Here is an 18,442-nt window from a genome sequence, read left to right on the forward strand (position 1 = left end):
GGGGCCAGTCAGAGGTGGTAGTTACCAGTTCTCTGAACTACTCAAAATTTCCACTACCGGTTCTCCAGAACTGGTCAGAATCTGCTGAATACCACCTCTGAGCTAGAGGATACCTCTTTTTCTTCATTTAGCAGTTGATCTACTCAGCATGAAGACATCCAATCTTCCATGCCCCTCTAAAAACTCCACCAATAGAGTACTACCTATCAGTACATCCTAAGTCAATTTTCAGGTTCCTCTATAGTATGGTGAGCATATTTCTTGGGTGGGGGGAGGATGGACTGGAAAGGGCAAATCTGAAAGAGAATAAACAATTTAATTCCTATGTTGATAACTTTGTTTTACAATTCCAGAGCAAACCCCCCCCCCCCCCAAATCTTATCGGAATGAAAATATCTAACATTAACTACCGGTACATATGTAAATTTATGTTAAAAAGACAATTTCATTTCCATATTTTTCCCATGAATAAGAAAGACTGTGCATTAAATTAAATGACCAAAATAAAGGACAAAAATGAGTTTTTGAAATCTAAAAGCAGCTTTCCGCAATAAAGAACTATCCTTTGTCATAAAGATTTATGGTCCTGTAGGAACAGGATAATTTAGAACACCAACAACATAATAGTATCTTTGTAACTCCCAAAACAGCTATAACTATGCCTTGATTGTCTTTGTGTCATTCACATCAAACAAGTAAAATAGCTATTGGTTGTTTTATAAATTTCACTAACACAGTGTAACTTACTTCAAGTTGAAATAAGAGTATTTGGGTAACAGGCCAAAGTTAGATTTACAGATAGTCCTCATTTTACGACCACAATTGAGCTGAAAACTTTGGTTGCTACGTGAGTCTTCTGTAAAGTGCATTTTGTCCCATTGTATGACCTTTCTTACCCCAGATATCGAGTGAATCACTGCCGTTGTTTAGTAACACAGCTGTTAAGTGAATCTGGCTTCCCTATTGACTTTGCTTGACAGAATGGCGCAAAGGGGGATCACATGACCCCAGGATGCAATGGTCATAAATGTGAGTCAGTTGCCAAGCATCAGAATTTTGATCACATGAACACGGGGAGGCTGCAATGGTTTTAAGTGAGCTTGTCGATCAGAAAAGTCAGCAGTTCGGTGGTTTGAATCCCTAGCGCCACGGAGTGAACTCCCGTTACTTGTCCCAGGTTCTGCTAACCTAGCAGTTTGAAAGTGTGTAAAAATGCAAGTAGAAAAATAGGAACCACCCTTGGTACAGTGTTCCGTGTGCCTTCAGCGTTTAGTCGTACAGGCCACATGGCCATGGAGGCATCTTCAGACAGTGCTGGCTCTTCGGCCTTGAAACGGAGATGAGCACTGCCCCCTAGAGTTGGGAACGACTAGCACATATGTGCAAGAGGCACCTTTACCTTTAACCATGTAAGTTAGGTTTGCCTCAGAGGTGGGTTCCTACCAGTTCGCACCTATTCGGTAGAACCGGTTCGTCAAATCTACTGAACCGGTTAGAAGAGGTTCCACCAGTGGACCCGGAAAGCAGGCCACACCTACAGAAGAGGTTCCAAAATTGTTTGACCACTCACACACACACACACGCACACACACACACACTCACACTCACACAGAGAGAGAGAAAGAGAAAGAAAGGACGAAAGAAAGAAATAAAAAAAGAAAAAAAGAAAGAAAAAGTGAGAGAGAGATGAAAAAAGGAAAAAGGGACAGAGAGACAAAAGGAAGGAAAAAGAGAAAGAGAGAAAGAAAGAAAGAAAGAAAACACATGGCCAGCAAGCCACTTCCACCAGGTCACATGGCCAGCAAACCACTCCCACAAAGGAAGCCACACCCACAGAGTAGGTTCGACTTTTTTTTGAAACCCACCACTGGTTTGCCTAACTCTGTAGAATTTTTAAAAATCACTAAATGTTTTGTGCAAATATAGCTAGATATCTGTAGAGGAAAAACTAATATTTTCTATTTTTTAATTCTCTATTTGCTCTTGTTGGCTTTGAGCTACAGAGTGAAAGTACAGACAGGCAATGCGGTCATAGACCTCACTGTGGTCTGTAAAGGTAAATTACTTATAGGAGTAACTGCATGAAGGCTGTCTAACTTTATACAATCTGGGAAGCTGCAGGGCAATCCAAACAGCAGATTTTATTCCTACATCCTTCAAGTCTGAGAATAGCTATAAATTGTAAAGTGATTATTTGTATGAAAGGCACATCCAGCTGTTCCTTGTTTGCAAAGGTGGGCAAGCCAGCTATTCTTCAGTCAAGAAAAGGACTGACAGAAGTTTGGCAATGGCCTGTGCCTACGTAAGGGAAAGTCCAGAAGTTTATTGCGGTGTTACTGTCTGCCACGTGCAGGAATTCTGAAACTTCCAAATAAAAGTCTAGGGCTGTCCCTAAGGTGCTTTTTCAGGAGGCAACTGGGCTTTCTTGTTTTTTCCTTTGAAGACATTTCACTTCCCATTGAAGAAGCTTCTTCAGTTCTGACAGGATAGTACGGAATGGAAGGATTTAGATTCCTTGCAGACAGTTGGTAATCCTGTCAGAGTTGAAGAAACTTCTTGGATGAAAAGCAAAATGTCTTCAAAAGAAAAAACAAGAAAGTCCAGTTGCATCCTGAAAAAGCACCTTTAGGACAACCATGATCTGGGTGACTGAGAATCTCTACAGCAGGAGTCTCAAACTCACGTTGTCACGGCGGCATCACATGATGTATCGGGACTTTTTTTCCCCTTCTCTAAACCGGGCATGGGCGTGGCCAGCATGTGACGCATCTGGCCCGTGGCCCAGACATTTGACAGCCCTGCTCTACAGACTATTAGTCTAGGGCTGTATTGAGGTGGCCAACTGATTGGCTGGTGGGCCTTCCTTTGACTACGTTTGTTTGTTTGTTTGTTTGTTTGTTTGTTTGTTTGTTTGTCAAACATGTACAGGATAACAAGTATAGGTATGAACATAAACATGAACAAAGGAAGTAAATGCAGATAAATGGGGACAGTAAAACAGGAATGGTAGCAGGGGTAGGTTCCTGCCAGTTCTAACATCTTCTATAGAAGAGGTTCCATAAATCTACAGTGCTGTTTATAACCGGTTCCAGCTCCCTCCCCCTGCCCGTCTGCACATCATCAAGATGAAGAGCAAGAGGAGGAATTCTGGGAGTTGAAGTCCACAAGTCTTAAAGCTGTCAAGTTTGAACACCCCTGGGGTTTTTTTCTAAAGGGTTAAGGGTGCAAGGGTCTTGTAACTTGACAGCTTTAAGACTTGCGTGCTTCAAATGCCAGAGTTTCTGAGCCAACATTTTGGTTGCTAAGCAAGAGCGTTGTTAAGTGAGTTTCACAACATTTTACAAGTTGGCCATGCCCACCCAGTCACATGGCTGGCAAACCATTCCCACCTGGTCACATGGCCGGCAAGTCACTCCCGCAAAGCAGGCCACACCTACAGAAGAGGTTCTAAAAAATTTCGAAACCTACCCCTGGATGGTAGGCACACTGGTGCGCTTATGCATGCTCCTTTTACGGACCTCTTAAGAATGGGGTGAGGTCCACGGTAGACAGTTTGAGACTGATGCTGTGCGGGGGCTGAGGCTGTAACAATGGAGTCAGGTAGAGCATCCCAGACATTGGCCACTCTGTTGCTGAAGTTGTATTTTCTGCAATCGGATTTGAAGTGGTTTATCTTGAGTTTGCATCGATTGATCTGCCTGTGTATTATTGTGGTTCAAGCTGAAGAAGTCATTGACAGGCAAGATGTTCTAGCAGACAATTTTGTGTACTATGCTTATATCGAACCACAGGTGACGCAATTCCAGATTGTCCAAGCCCAAAATTTCAGGCCTGTTGGTATAGGGAATTTTATTGTGAGTAGAGGAATGGAGTACTCTTCTCGTGAAATACCTCTGAAAAAAAATGACTTTGTCATTTATGCTACGCCTATGATTTGCTGACTTTTATTTTTGGGGTTCTGGGTTGTTGTGTAAATCATGCTCACTCCACTGAGGACATTAAAACAAGTGGGGGCAGGGAAAGTGCAATATGAAGCTTAATCAAGAATTTTCTCAGCTTTGAATGACAGAATTCATGAAATCCAATTGGAACAGTTTTTTCAAATTAGGCTAATGGTTCAGTAAAACATAGTTGTTGTTTTTTTGGTGATACAATGCATAAGAACACACAAACCACTGTGCAAAAATCTTTTAAAACGTGGTTTGTTGATTGTGTCACATTTGTTTCTCACATTACACTCAGCCAAAATGAGTCAACCACAATAATTGGGTTATACCACACACTTAGCCAAAATCACATCATTAATACAATATATGAGCTTCATGAATGAGTAAACTTATTTTTTTAAAAAATCAATATTTGACTTTTTTTCTATTTTTTTATAATTACATTTTCTCTTTGCTGATGACTGGAGATAGAGTAGATAGTGTGGAAGAAATTTTTAATTGGTTTGTGCCAGCTAGTGTAGAAATACAGAAGTGATTTGTTCTGACTCTTTCTTAGGTCCCCTATTTACAGGGTAGGTATTCATTGTGCCCACATAATAAAATATTTTCTATGGCTTTGAAATAATTCAATTTTCCCCCTTAATTCATCTCACCACTGCCTACACTACTGAAATCATAAGTGTTTTCTCTCCTACATTCAATATAAATCTTATCTTCATATTCACTTTATGACTGTCATGTTTGCTTAATGACTGCTGCAAAGAAAGTCATAAAATTGGATCTCAGTACATGTTGACCACTTAACAAAAATCATTGTAGGCTCCATTACAGTTATCACTCCAGAACTACTTGTACCTGTGATATATTGCATACTGTGAACCAAACCTCTTGTGTTATTAATTAACAATATTTCTAGGTCAGCCACATGAATTCCTGCTCACCTTTTTATTTGGCCAAGAGGCCGGCTTCAGCTTTCAGATAAAACAAATCTGTGCAGCAGCACATTATCAGATAATGTGAAGCCTTGTTACTAAAAGTGACACAGAGCTATCTCAAAAGCCATTGGAAATCTTCTATTGCTTTTATGTTCTTATGTTCGTAACTGTTATAAAATATGTGTGCATTATATATTGCTTATTATTCAGACATTTTAACGCATGTTGGTTATTCTAAATTAGCAGTCCTTGGCTTTAATAAGATATTTTGTTTATTCAAAAACTAGCCCAATTATACAAAACAGTTAGTTAAGTACAGTTTTTAAGTCCATGCAAACCTGAAAAATAACAGTGATTTCCTAACTGATATGCTCATAGGCCTCTCATCCCATTTACTGGAGAAATGTATTTTAACTGCATTCATAAAAAGTGAACCAAACCCTGAATACTAGAGAGCCATCCTGATCTTAACTTACGACCACAACTGAGCCCAAAATATATGTTGCTAACGGAGAAGTTTGTTAAGTAAATTTTGCCCCATTTTACAACTTTTCTTGCCACGTTTGTTAAGTGAATCACTGCAGTTGTTAAATTAGTTACACTGTTGTTAAGTGAATTTGGCTTCCCCAGGACTCTGCAGCTGTCGTAAATGTGAATCAGTTGCCAAGCATCTGAATGTAAACCATATGACCATGGGGATGCTGCAACGGTCATAAGTGTGAAAAATGGTCGTGACTCATAAGTACCTTTTTTTCAGTGCCGTTGTAACTTTAAGTGAACTGTTGTAGGTTGAGGACTACCTGTACAGGCATTCAGGACTTGGATCACTTTTCTTCCCATATTCTCCACTTGAACGCTGTGCAAGTTCTATATTATTAAGCAGTAGGGGGCCCTCTGACATTTTAAGATTGTTAACAGTGTCTGAAGCCAGAGGATATAATTCCCTTTTTTGCAGCTTTATGCTGTGGATTACTGACCAAAGAACAGGTTTTGCTGACATTTGTGCTTGAGACAGCTGTATAATATCAAAAGTAAACTAACCAAATCTGTTTGTTGCAGTCTGTCAGCTGAAAATTAAGACTGAAGTCACAAAGGAGACTGGGAAATGTTAAACAGGTAACAGAATGTAATGTATTAGTTTGACCCTCACGGCGTTATGAGTCAGCTCAAGTCACCCTGCGTAAGATCTTTACGAGGGGCACCTGAAAAAGGAACTGGAGCTGTATTGCTACATTGCTGAAATAGGCACCCCAAAGTCATAGACAAAATGCATTTATTAAACCAAGAGCAATTTTATAAAATTGCTGCAATCTAGCATTTTAGCTGTGCTTGGGATATATCGATCAAAAGGTGTTTAAACTGATTAGTGTTGTCTTATTACCATTATAGTAATAGGAACACTGCAAGTCGTATGGGTGACTTATTCTACACTTTCCCTGTTGTCTTAAAAAGCATCATTTAGTCGATCATCCTTGATCGACTAAAGCCACGAATCAATCAATCCATAATTTCTATTACGTTAAATTAAATTAAAATGCAGAACAATATGTTGCATGTTTGAAAATGAGACAAAGGGAGAAATTTGCAAGCGGTATGAATGAAGGTAGTTTGTTATTGTGGAATAGAGTTGATACATGCATTCATGGAAGTGAAGGTATAGGTCTGTGATGGCAAACCTATGGCATGCGTGCCCAAAGTGGCACATGAAGCCATGTTGCCTGTTTGTCTTCCAGGTTTATGACACACATGCGAGTGCAACGATCAGCTGTCCTTTGTGTGCACTGATGATTGTCAGGTGTGTATGCATGCCAAAATCCGGAAGTTCAGCTTTTCCGGAGCGCAATCCCTTCGCATATGCAGCAGTGCCAAAAACCGGCCTGCACATATGGGCTGGCCAGCTGATCATCAGGCATGCATGGGTGCAAGAACCCGGGAGTTTGACTTTTCTGGAACACGGCCTTAATAAGCGTGTGCGCACGCGTGTGACATTTCCGTGTTAACTTTTCGGCTCTTGGTGCCGAATAGGTTCACCATCACTGGTTTAGGTTGAATCGAAAAGACTTTTAAAAAATGTAAGCATGCACACGTAATCCCTGGCCTACAAACTGCTCATTCGGCAACCATTCAAAGTTACAATGGTTGCCAAATGTGGTTATGACCAGTCCTCAGAGTTCTGGCTATCTCAGCCACCAATTAAATTGCTTGGGCAATTAATGTTCATGACCAGTTAAAGTGCCCCGTGGTCACCATTTGCAACCTTCCCTGCTTTTCCCAAGAACTGTTGTTATTAGATGATGATGAAGGGATCTATTAGATCTTGGGAATGAGAATTTGGCCTTTTAATAACTTACTTGTTGAAGCTGAGCCATATCCAAAGCTGTGACCTCTAGCAGCAGATTCTGTGAATCACACCTCCCGTTCGTTTCCTGTCGGGGGAAACTAAGACGAGAACAAAATCAGTGAAAACAGCTTTTTCTGGCTCTCACCTTTCTCTTGAAATGACAACTTAGAGTGAGGATCATCAACAAGAGGAAGAATTTTTAGTCCAAAGGTTCGAGCAGAATGGGTCAGAAGGTCAGGCGAGATTTAGACTACAGTCTGTCAGTTCCCAACGGAGCTGGAGATATGAGATGCCCTGAAATAGCACATTTGACAAGTGATGCCATGACATATAACAACCCTTTGATTTATCAGCAAACATGTCTTATCACTTTCTTGTGGTTCATTTATTGAGCAGAGCTAGGCTGTGCCATGGATTGGATTCCAAAAAAATGTGCTGCTGGATCATGAATATTCACCTGTTTCAAAGGCTTTATCCAGCTAGTGTATATCTTTTCCTAGATAAAGTGCAGCAGCTGTTTTAAAGATGTGGTGTCTCCATGGGCTCCAAAGGATCTATTTGGAGGTGCTGTGAGAATGGTGAGAAGCACAGAAGAGAAAGGGATTTGCAGCCACTGTGTTGCAGGATTAACCACTGAAAAAGTGAAACGTTTGAATTGTTGTCCCCAAGGTGTTTTTTTTCAAGAGGCAAATGGACTTTCAGGTTTTTCTTTGAAGACGTTTTGCTTCTCATCCAAGAAGCTTCTTATCTCTGACTGGATGGTGGGGAATGGAAGGATTTATACTCCTTGCAGACAGCTGGCCATTTGCATTCTTTTAGCAGATCATTAAGGTCACCTGGGGGTTTATCTGTCCTCAGGGTCACCTGAGTGGTGCAAATTGGTGTGGAGCCTTCTCGAAACTGCTGAAAGGACTGTATTGTTGATTGGAGAGAGGTGATGTCATATCCCTCCCCCTCTGTTGAGCGAGGGGCTGTTCAAGTTTTGACATAGATGGCCTCTTTATGGATGGTTTGAAAGAGGGGGCAAGCAGGCCATCTGTGTCAAAATTGAACACCCCTCTCTCAACAGAGGGGGAGGGATACGGCATCATCTATCTCCAGTCTACAACACAATCCTTTCAGAACTTCCAAGAAGGCTCCATACCCATTTGCACCATTGAGGTGACCTTATTAAACCTCCAGGTGACCTTAATGACCCACTAAAGGAATGCAAATGACCAGCTGTCTGCAAAGAGTATAAATCCTTCTATTCCCCACCATCCAGTCAGAGCGGAAGAAGCTTCTTGGATGAGAAGCGAAATGTCTTCAAAGAAAAACCAGAAAGTCCAGGTGCTTCCTGAAAAAAAAAGCAGCTTTGGGACAACCATGACCTGGATGACTGAGAATCTCCATAGATGTCTGAATGGTGGTTAAGTATGATTTATGTAAGCATTACAAGCTGCTTCCACTTTTGTTCTTCGCATTATAAATGGGCAATAACTTAGACAAGGGAGATGTATTGCAAGATGATATCTTAGGCAGCCTCATTCATTCATGTATCCTAGTTATATCCTGTCAGAACTCAAGGCATGGGTTCTCTCTTTATTTTATCATTGCAACAATCCTATGAGGTAGGCAGAGTGGAGAGATGGTCCTTGTTCAGAGCCACCCAGGAGCATCGTGGCTAAATCAAAATTTGAACTTGAGCCTCCCCACTCCTAATTCAGATTCCCAACTATAAGGCCACTAGAGGTTTGCTCTCTCTATAGAGAATGCTCCACAGACGACCTACTGCAATGCACGAAGACAGGAATTCTAAGAAACGTGTTTTATCCATTTGGTTCAACGATAGGTCAATTAAGAAGTGCTTTTCACTGGAAGTGCTATTTAGGTTCAGCAGAGGGGAAGAGAAAGAGGGAGAGGGAGAGAGGGAAGCCCCAGGGGAACCAAAATATGCTCTCACAGTTAACATATTGGCTGACTGATCTTTCCTGGCAGGCAAACAGACATCTCCCCAAAGGTGTGGCTCATTCGTAGACCTGAAAGCTCAGAAAGTGACTCTGGCAGGAAGTTTGGGTGTGTCTTCCTGCCTCAGGAAGAAAATACAGTTTTTCTGCACTGTTTGCCAGGATCAGCCTGGGAGTTGTCTCCATGCAGGCTGTTTTTTCTTTTCTTTTTTTGACAAAAATGTAATTCCCAATTCCCAAAATGTCACAGTATACCTGAGCCTTAAAGGCACAACAGCACACTAAGAAGAAGAAAATACGCCTGTGAGCAGGCTGCTTATTCCTTCACTCCTTTTGAAGTCATTGAACCCTACCAGGTGTGCGTGGATGTCTTACTCTTTAGTTGACATTATAATGAAGTTTGCAGCGCTTTGCCAAATAACTGTTGTCACTTGCACTCTGTAGTAATATAGATATACACACAGATTAGAATTATTTTCCCCTACAAGCACCAGCAATGAATTTATACATTTACTTAAGAAAATGCATATGCTGTCTAGGCTTCTAGCAGATCTAAAGGCATCAGGCAAAAACAGAATTTTAAAAATCATCAGGATGCAATTAAATTTAACAAATATAATCACTAGCATAAAAAAAAAACAAAATAATTGTTAAAATACAAAACTATATATAAAAGCCCTAGTGAATGCATCGTTTAGTCTCTTGCTAAACCTTAGTTCAGGTCTAGTAGCATTTCTTCCATAGTTCGAGTGCTCAATGAGAAAAAGCCAAATTAGGCACTCGTGTTAAGTTTAGCTATGATTGTACCAACAAAAGTCATTTTTGGAATGACTAGCGGAGAGTGGATGCATAAAGGGGTGGATTCAGGCGGTTCAGACCGGCTTGGGAGAACAGATGGTAATAGTGCATCCGGTTTGCCAAACCGGTAGTTGGAACAACTGGCTGGCCCCTCTCACCCACCCCTCCCAGGAGTCTCTACTGTTCACCATGCCAGGTAAGTGCAGGGCCCACGCGAAGGCTCTGGGAGGCTGAAAAATGGCCTCCCAGAAGTTCGGGAAGTCCATAAATGGGCCGTAAAGGGCATCCGGAGTCCAGGGGCGGATGTTTTCACCCTCCCAGAGGCAGGAGTCTGGGGAGGGCAAAAATGACCTGAGTACGCTGTTCCCCCTATTCACGCCCACCCAGCAACTGCACAGAAAACCGGTGTCACGTTCCGGCGTTCACGTTGCATACAAACAGAGATTCAGTTTGTTTGGTGAAAAACTTTTATCTCTATCTAAGAAACTATGTGATAACCAGCACTAAGTGACAATGATACAAAGGTAATCAAATCCAAGTCAGTTCTAACCAAATTAACACTATCACCCATATATATACAGTATACCATTAACCCACCCAGCTCCACCCAGATGACACCCACACACCATCACCAATCACCATGACCCACACCCTCAGGCACACCCCCGTTCAGGGTCATCATAGCTTCTTTCCTGGTTAGCTGCATCCAAGCAAAAGAGTTACATCAGAGTAGGCAGTTGCACCCAAGTAGAAGAGCCACATGCAGCTACAGGCTCAATTGACATCAGAGAGGCAACATCAACGTGGCAGCGTTAGTGGCATGTAAGCATGGCCGAGCGGGCATGGTGATGGACAGGTTCCCCCTGGATGGCAGCCTGAGGGCTGACAACCGGTTGCTAAAATTTTTCAATCCCATCCCTGGATGCATACTTTTGAAATTGGTGGTCTTGTAAATAGCTTGGTGCTAAATTGAATACGAATTTGCTGGGCAAACACCTTGAACAAATTGAAGGAATCCTCTGGGATTAAGTAGAAACCTTCAAGTGATACCAGTCTCCAGCTATGGTGCCATCCTTTAAGCAAAACTGTCCTCAAGGACCATTCAATGAAGAATATATTATAATAATCCAATTTGAGCTACCAGCATTCATGTCTCCAGAGCTTCTCCAGGTAGGGGTGAATTTATTTATTTTTTATTAATCTATTTGTCAAATTTCTACACTGTCCATCTCACCTGAGTGGGTTTCGGAGTGATATACTTGCATGTAACAGCCAAAACTGATAAACGATTGTCTTTCTACTGATATTATATGACTATCTGGTGGGAAAGCTGAACCTAGTACAAGGTCCACACCCTGGTTTGTATGGATTCCAAATCCTGAAATCTACCCCAGAATTTTTTTTTTAAAAAAACCCCTCCCATTATCCCCTTATACTTCAGCTTCTACTCCTTCATTTATTTATTTTTCTATATGCCAGAGATTTAGGTGATGTTCAAGATGTGGATCCACAGCTGAGTTTTGACCACCACTTGTCGGCTGTGACCAGGGGGGCATTTGCCCAGGTTCGCCTGGTGCGCCAGTTGCGGCCCTACCTGAACCGGGAGGCTCTCACAACAGTCACTCGAGCCCTTGTGATCTCTAGGCTGGAATACTGCAATGTGCTCTACATGGGGCTGCCCTTGAGGAGCATCCGGCGACTTCAGCTAGTCCAGAACGCGGCCGCGCGAGTGATCATGGGCGCACCACGGTTCGCCCGTATAACACCAATCCTCCGTGAGCTGCGCTGGCTACCTGTTGATCGTCGGGTGCACTTCAAGGTTTTACTTACCACCTATAAAGCGCTCCATGGTAGTGGATCTGACTATTTGAGAGACCGCCTCCTGCCAATCACCTCCCTGCGTCCCATCAGATCGCACAGAGTAGGCCTCCTCCGAATTCCATCCGCCAGTCAGTGCCGACTGGCGACTACGCGGAGGAGAGCCTTCTCAGTTGCTGCTCCGACATTATGGAACAACCTCCCCGTGGAGATCCGTACCCTCACCACAGTCCAGGCCTTCCGCACAGCCGTTAAGAACTGGCTATCCCGTCAGGCCTGGGGATAGGATTACTCTCACCCCGCCCGAATGTTGAGTGAATGTTGTGTTTTTACGAGCAATTTTCTTTTAATCACGATTCCTTTTTTTTTAAGTCTTGTCTTGCACTTCCTTCCCTTCACTGTTGTAAGCCGCCCTGAGTCCCCTCAGGGAAAAGGGCGGCATATAAATTTTCAATAAAATAAAATAAAATAAATAAAAATGTACTTTGTTCCTTAGAGTATAATTGTTGCTTTATTTTAGTTCTGTCTTTGGTTATAAACATGCCTGGGTGTGAAGCACACAAAATAACTCTAGCATTGCAATTATATACATGTTTATTGAAAAAAACACATCTGCTCACCTATTTTTTCCTTCTCAGTGTTCTCTCCCTGGACAGCTTGGATTATATATTACAGTTTCCTGAGAAATAAGATGTCTTTTAGATATTTAACACCTTACCACCTCTGAGTGTAAAAGAAAAAGGGGATTTTGTTTCTCTCTCTCTCTCTCTCTCTCTCTCTCTCTCTCTCTCTCTCTCTCTCTCTCTCTCTCTCTCTCTCTCTCTCTGTGTGTGTGTGTGTGTGTGTGTGTATGCACATATATTATGTATGTATGTATGTATGTATGTATGTATGTATGTATGTATGTATGTATGTATATGCAAGTAGGAAAAATAGGTACACCTTTGGTGGGAAGATAACAGTGTTCCGTGCACCTTTGGCGTTTAGTCATGCCGGCCACATGCATATGTGTGAGGGGAACCTTTTCCGTGTGTGTGTGTGTGTGTGTGTGTGTGTGTGTGTGTGTGTGTAAGATGCACACACATCAGAAGCCAATTTTCCTCTTTCCCCTATTCATAAAATCAACTAATTTAAGGGAAAAATGGAAAATAATATTGATTCTTGTGCCAATGTTAGTCCTGTAGCCTACAAGGTGCCTGATGGCAAAGTCAGCTTAAGCCAGATATCAGAGTGATTGAATCAAATTTGTACAATGGCTGTCAATCTTGAGGCTGATGAAAGTCAAAAGCCCCAGTATATCTGTTTTCAGGCTGCTGTTATGGCTGAGCTGTTGAAGGTCATATATAGCAAGGGAGAAGCAACACATATTTTCCCTTGGGTTTTGATTCCTCCCTGTCCCACCCACACCTTGCTATAACATCAGCCTTTGGCTCAAGAAGATTAAACATATTTGAAGTTAGCAGAATCTAGCCTTTCTCAGCTGGAAGCCACCCTGTTTTTAAATAGCTGGAATAATTTTCAAATGATTTTTCAAAGAACCATTTGAAAATCTACCTAAGAGCAACGGAGTTCAGGAGTTCAGGTCCCATAACAACATGATAGTAGCATTTAGTAGCTTTAAATCATCTGAGGAAGAGAATTTCAGGGGAGAATATAAAAGGAATGGTAGGAAGGAAGCAGAAATTGGAGATCACAATTGCAGGAATTGGGTATGGCCAGTCTAGAGAAAAGAAGAACTAGGGATGACATGATAGCTGTCAGGTTTCCAAGTAACACCCCCAACAAAATAAGACTCTGAAGTTCCTTAAAGTTCCACTTTATTAGGGATGTCATAATGGCACATCTGGGAAAATCCAAATCTGAAAGCTTCCAGGTTTTCCCCACCCAAATGAAAGTTCAAGCCCCCGTCCATGTCCGTCACATGGCCCTATCATGCACCGTCCCAACTGGCGATGCTTCCCAGTCATACCCCTCCAGGTGCAGGGCAAGATGTCCTTGACTCTCTGAGATGTTGCTATGACTATATATCTCCCATACTCCATATAACCCCCCCTCCCATTTTCCCACAGCATTATATGTGGCAGGCCTGAAGGCCCAATGGAAAAGATGACTTCCAGGCAGTATTCCAATATTTGAGGGGCTGCTACAAAGAAGAAGGGGTCAACTTATACCCAAAAGGTAAGCTAGGAGCTCAAATTAAATGAACAAATAGGCTGTATCTGTAAAAGAACAACTCTGGCGTTATCACCGTTCATATCTCAGGTGAGCTTGCTGAGTCTCCTAGCGCAGAAAGCAAAGCAAACTGAGTCCCTAGCGCCGTGTAATGGAGTGAGCTCCCATTACTTGCCCCAGCTTCTGTCAACCTAGCAGTTCGAAAACAGGTAAAAAATGCAAGCAGAAAAATAGGGACCATGTTGGTGGGAAGGTAACAGTGCTCCATGTGCCTTTGGTGTTTAGTCATGCCAGCCACATGACCATGGAGACGTCTTTAGACAGTGCTGGCTCTTTGGCTTAAAAACAGAGATGAGCACTGCCCCCTAGAGGCAGAAATGACTAGCACACATGTGCAGGGGACCATTTACCTTACTTTGCAGAGTACTTCATGGAAAAGTACATTTTAAAAATAATCCTTGTCCTCTTTCGCAGAAATCAATTCAACCTGCAGGGGGAAAACAAGTAGAATACAGATGTTGGATATTCCTGTTATACAGAATTAAGTGACACACTAAGAGAAACATTTAGCATTCATTTTGATTCTGATTGCCAGCTATGTATTTTTTACATTCTTCCACCATATTAAAACATGCTTGATAGATAATATCTTGAATAGAACAAACTTGAATAGAAAAATTGTATAGAAAATTCCTCATAGATGGCCTATGACCATGATGGCAAACCTATGGCATGTGTGCCACAGGTGGCATGCGGAGTCATTTATTAGGGTACGCGAGGTGTTGCCCGGATAGCTCCAGTGCACATGCACTGTTTTTTAGGCCGTTTTTCACCCTCCAGAGGCTTCCTTTTCCATGAAAAACCAGTCCTACAGGCAAACCGGAACTTCAGGAATGGACTTCCGGTTTGCTCGTAGGGCCGTTTTTTGCCCTCTGGAGCCTTCAGGAGGCTTCCCTGAAGGCTCCGGAGGGCTTTTTCACCCTCACCATTCCTGAACTTCTGGGTGGCCCGTAGGGCCGGTTTTTCACTCTCCAGAGGTTTTAGGGAAGCTCCTGAAGCCTCCATGGGGGGGAGAGGGGAGGGGGGAGGGGAGACTGTTTCACCCTCCCCAGGCTCCTAGAAAGCGTCTGGAGCCTGGGGAGGTCAAAAAAAGCATGCCTAAAGTGGGGCAGAATGCTGGCCATGCATGCAGGCCCTGGTGAGAGTCGTGCGTGCATGTGCAGGGGTCATGCACGCATGTGCAGGGGTCATGCATGCATGTGCAGGGGTCATGCACGCATGCACATTGGCTCGTGTGCATAACATTATGGGTGTGGGTACACTTGCACACAACCCCTCTGCGCACCCCCCCGCTTTTGGCATGTGATCCAAAAAAGGTCAGTCATCACTGGTCTGTGAAGTAAGTCCAAGTCACGTTAAACAGTTATCTGTTTGCTTTGTTTAGTATAGTGAAAATATTTAACCACCTTCAACAATAATATAAAACCACCAGAGTTACATATCTTATATTCAGAATTCTGCCTCAGTTTATTACAATATTGTCTATGCTTTTTCCTGTATTGATAAAAGAGAAACTGAAGCTGACTAGTCAATATAACCATCAAATCCATATTCTTGGACCAATTCTTAAAACAAGAGTGTTACATTATCTATGCATCCTTCACAGATATCGTCAGCATTGTTCAGCGAGTCCCTCTGGAGCACTGCACATTTTTGCTGATTTGCACAGGGTGACTTCATTCTTCATCTGCATTAACAATATGTACCTCTGTAGTCATGAGGTCAATTTATGATTTCCCCAGTGGCTTCCATAATCCTTCCTGAAGGCTCTTCATTAAGAATCTCCTTTTCTTCTCTCATCCTTGTCCCAATGGAAGGGATAAACCATGGATGCCATTAAAATGACTTTTGCCATCAGCATTCCACATGAGCGGGGAGCTACTTTATGGACCACACAGAATAGTGTCCTGCATTGCTTATGCCATTAAAATTCAAACATTAGGTTTAGAATTCAAAAGTGGTAAACCTCTGGGACCTTGATCGTAATAGGATTTTTGAATTTGCTTCTGCAAAAGTTGTCCCTTCTTGTTGTTTACATTTCCAACATGAATTTGAAATAGCAATTACATGTTCTTCATTTGTACACAATTTGCTTCCAACTCAGTCTCATAATGTTCAAAACCACAAACCCTTCTGTCTACATTAACCCTTTCTGATCATTTGGGGGGGGGGAACCATTGGCTCAGAGGTGGTATTCAGCAGGTTCTGACCAGTTCTGAAGAACCGGTAGTGGAAATTTTGAGTAGTTCGGAGAACTGGTAAATACCACCTCTGACTGGCCTCACCCACATCTCTTCTCTGCCTCCCGAGTCCCAGCTGATCAGGAGGAAATGGGGATTTTGCAATAACCTTCCCCTGGCGTGGGGAGGGAATGGAGATTTTACAGTATCCTTCCCCTGCCATGCCCACCAAGCCACGCCCACTAAGCCATGTCCACAGAACCAATAGTAAAAAGTTTTGAATTCCACCACTGCATTGGCCACTATATCCCTATGGGAGATACAAAAAGAAGCACTGGATGCCCAGTGTCTCCTCTCTTGTTAGTTTTGGTTCTTGAAGTACTGAATAGAGATATAAGACAAAATGAAAAGTTTGTGGGAGCAAAGATTGAAAAAAGAAACTTATAAATTAAGGGCTTTTGCAGATGAAGATGCTAATTCTAAATTTGAAAATCGAAGATAAAACAAAACTGATGAATAAAACGGTTTTTAAGATTGAGATGAAATATCTGGGTATTGCTGTGACAAATATGAATTGTATGTTATTTCAAAATAACTGTTGAGACATGGAATGAAGTAAAAAAAAGGATGGTCTAACCTTTAGATATGGCAGTATAATTTACAGAAACATTTAAAAATATTAAATATATGGAGTCAAAATGTGACGAGCAGGTCAACTATTATTAAGAGCTTTTGATGGCATTTTGAGTTATATAGTATAGTCATGCTAAGGTGTTCCATAGCTGCTAAGGAAGTTGGGCAACTGATAACTCGCAAACCTCAATGACATGGGCAATATGCCAAGCTCGGTGATTCTCAACCATAGCTTTATCAACCATCTGGGACAGTATTAGATTCTTGCCAGGCTTATAGACCAGTTTGATTCTTAAAACCGCAACTGGAAGAAAAGTCACTGAAAACTACAAAGTATCTCAGAAAGTTCCTACCAGTGGTAGTAAGTTAGTTACATAAGACATACATTAGCTAGTAAGTGCCTGAGACAGACATATAACAGGACTCATTCCTACAGAAGAATCCTGAAAGTCCATTTGGAAGCATCAGTAGATATTTTAATTTTTAACTGAGGTTTCAATTAAATGCATTGGTGTTCTAAATGTTTGGTTTATGCTGAATTTCCGGTTCCATTATTCTGCTTCATAAAGAGCATGAAGGTGAATGGTATATTTGTCAGATATTTAATATGCTTATGCACATGAATAATCAGTTCCCAAACCCTTTGAACTTGTTCATTGAACTCCTTTCTTTGAACTTCTTCCTTGGAGGAAGAGGCATGTTTGAAATGACCCACATTTGTTTCGGATGGATCGGATATTGAAATTTACATAATTATTTATTGAATTTCAGGGTAGCTATTGTAGTCATCCTTTAAATATCTCACATGTTCTGCCTTAGTGCAGCCAAACACCAGGGTGTTATCAATAAACACCTTAACACCAGGGACCTCATCAAGCATTTGCTGGATTCTCTTATAAAAGATTCCTAAGGTAGATTCGGGCTGAATGGGATCTTGTCAAAGCAGCATTTCCCCAAAGATATATATTAACTTACCTAACCTTGAACTCTTCTGATCTAATGGAACCTACCAAAATCCAGAAGACACATGCAAAATAGTTCGCACGTTACTTCTTTTTTGCCTATTTCTTTGGGTGCAAGTACTGCTGATGAGACATTTCTCTCCTTTTTAAAAAAGAAATCACTCAAAAGCATACATATTCAGGAAATTCTTCTACCCATTCTATAATTAAAGTCAGTAAGTTGCTCAGTTCATTCTTCAGATATTCTCCAATAGAACTTTTCTAAGGAAGGTGTATATTTGGAAAACATTTAGCTATCTAGTTTTATCTATCTAGTTGCTCCTCCATGTTAGAAGCTAAGATGATTAATTTCTGATAGTTTTCAAACCCAAAATAGGGAAGTGGGCCCTATGACTACAGCACTACTGGCTGATCTCTTGCTTTCAATTGGAAAAGAGCTATAGTTTGGACAGTTCCTGACATAATTGTTCTACCAACTAAGTACCTTTGGGGAGAGCTGTCATAACTTCAAACAGTTGCTAAGTGACCTGTCATAAATCAAGGAATACATGTAGCCTAAAACAACTTCATAAGGAAGATCTTGGATCTTCCCAAAGCCTCTAAGGATGGATGTAGAATTACCTTCAGTCTGTCAGGCCTGCAACCATCTT

The sequence above is a fragment of the Thamnophis sirtalis genome, unplaced genomic scaffold (genome assembly GCF_051295495.1).
Source record: "Thamnophis sirtalis isolate CommonGarterSnake01/CBP01778 unplaced genomic scaffold, rThaSir2_p1.2 scaffold_5, whole genome shotgun sequence".
Taxonomy (NCBI): Eukaryota; Metazoa; Chordata; class Lepidosauria; order Squamata; family Natricidae; genus Thamnophis; species Thamnophis sirtalis.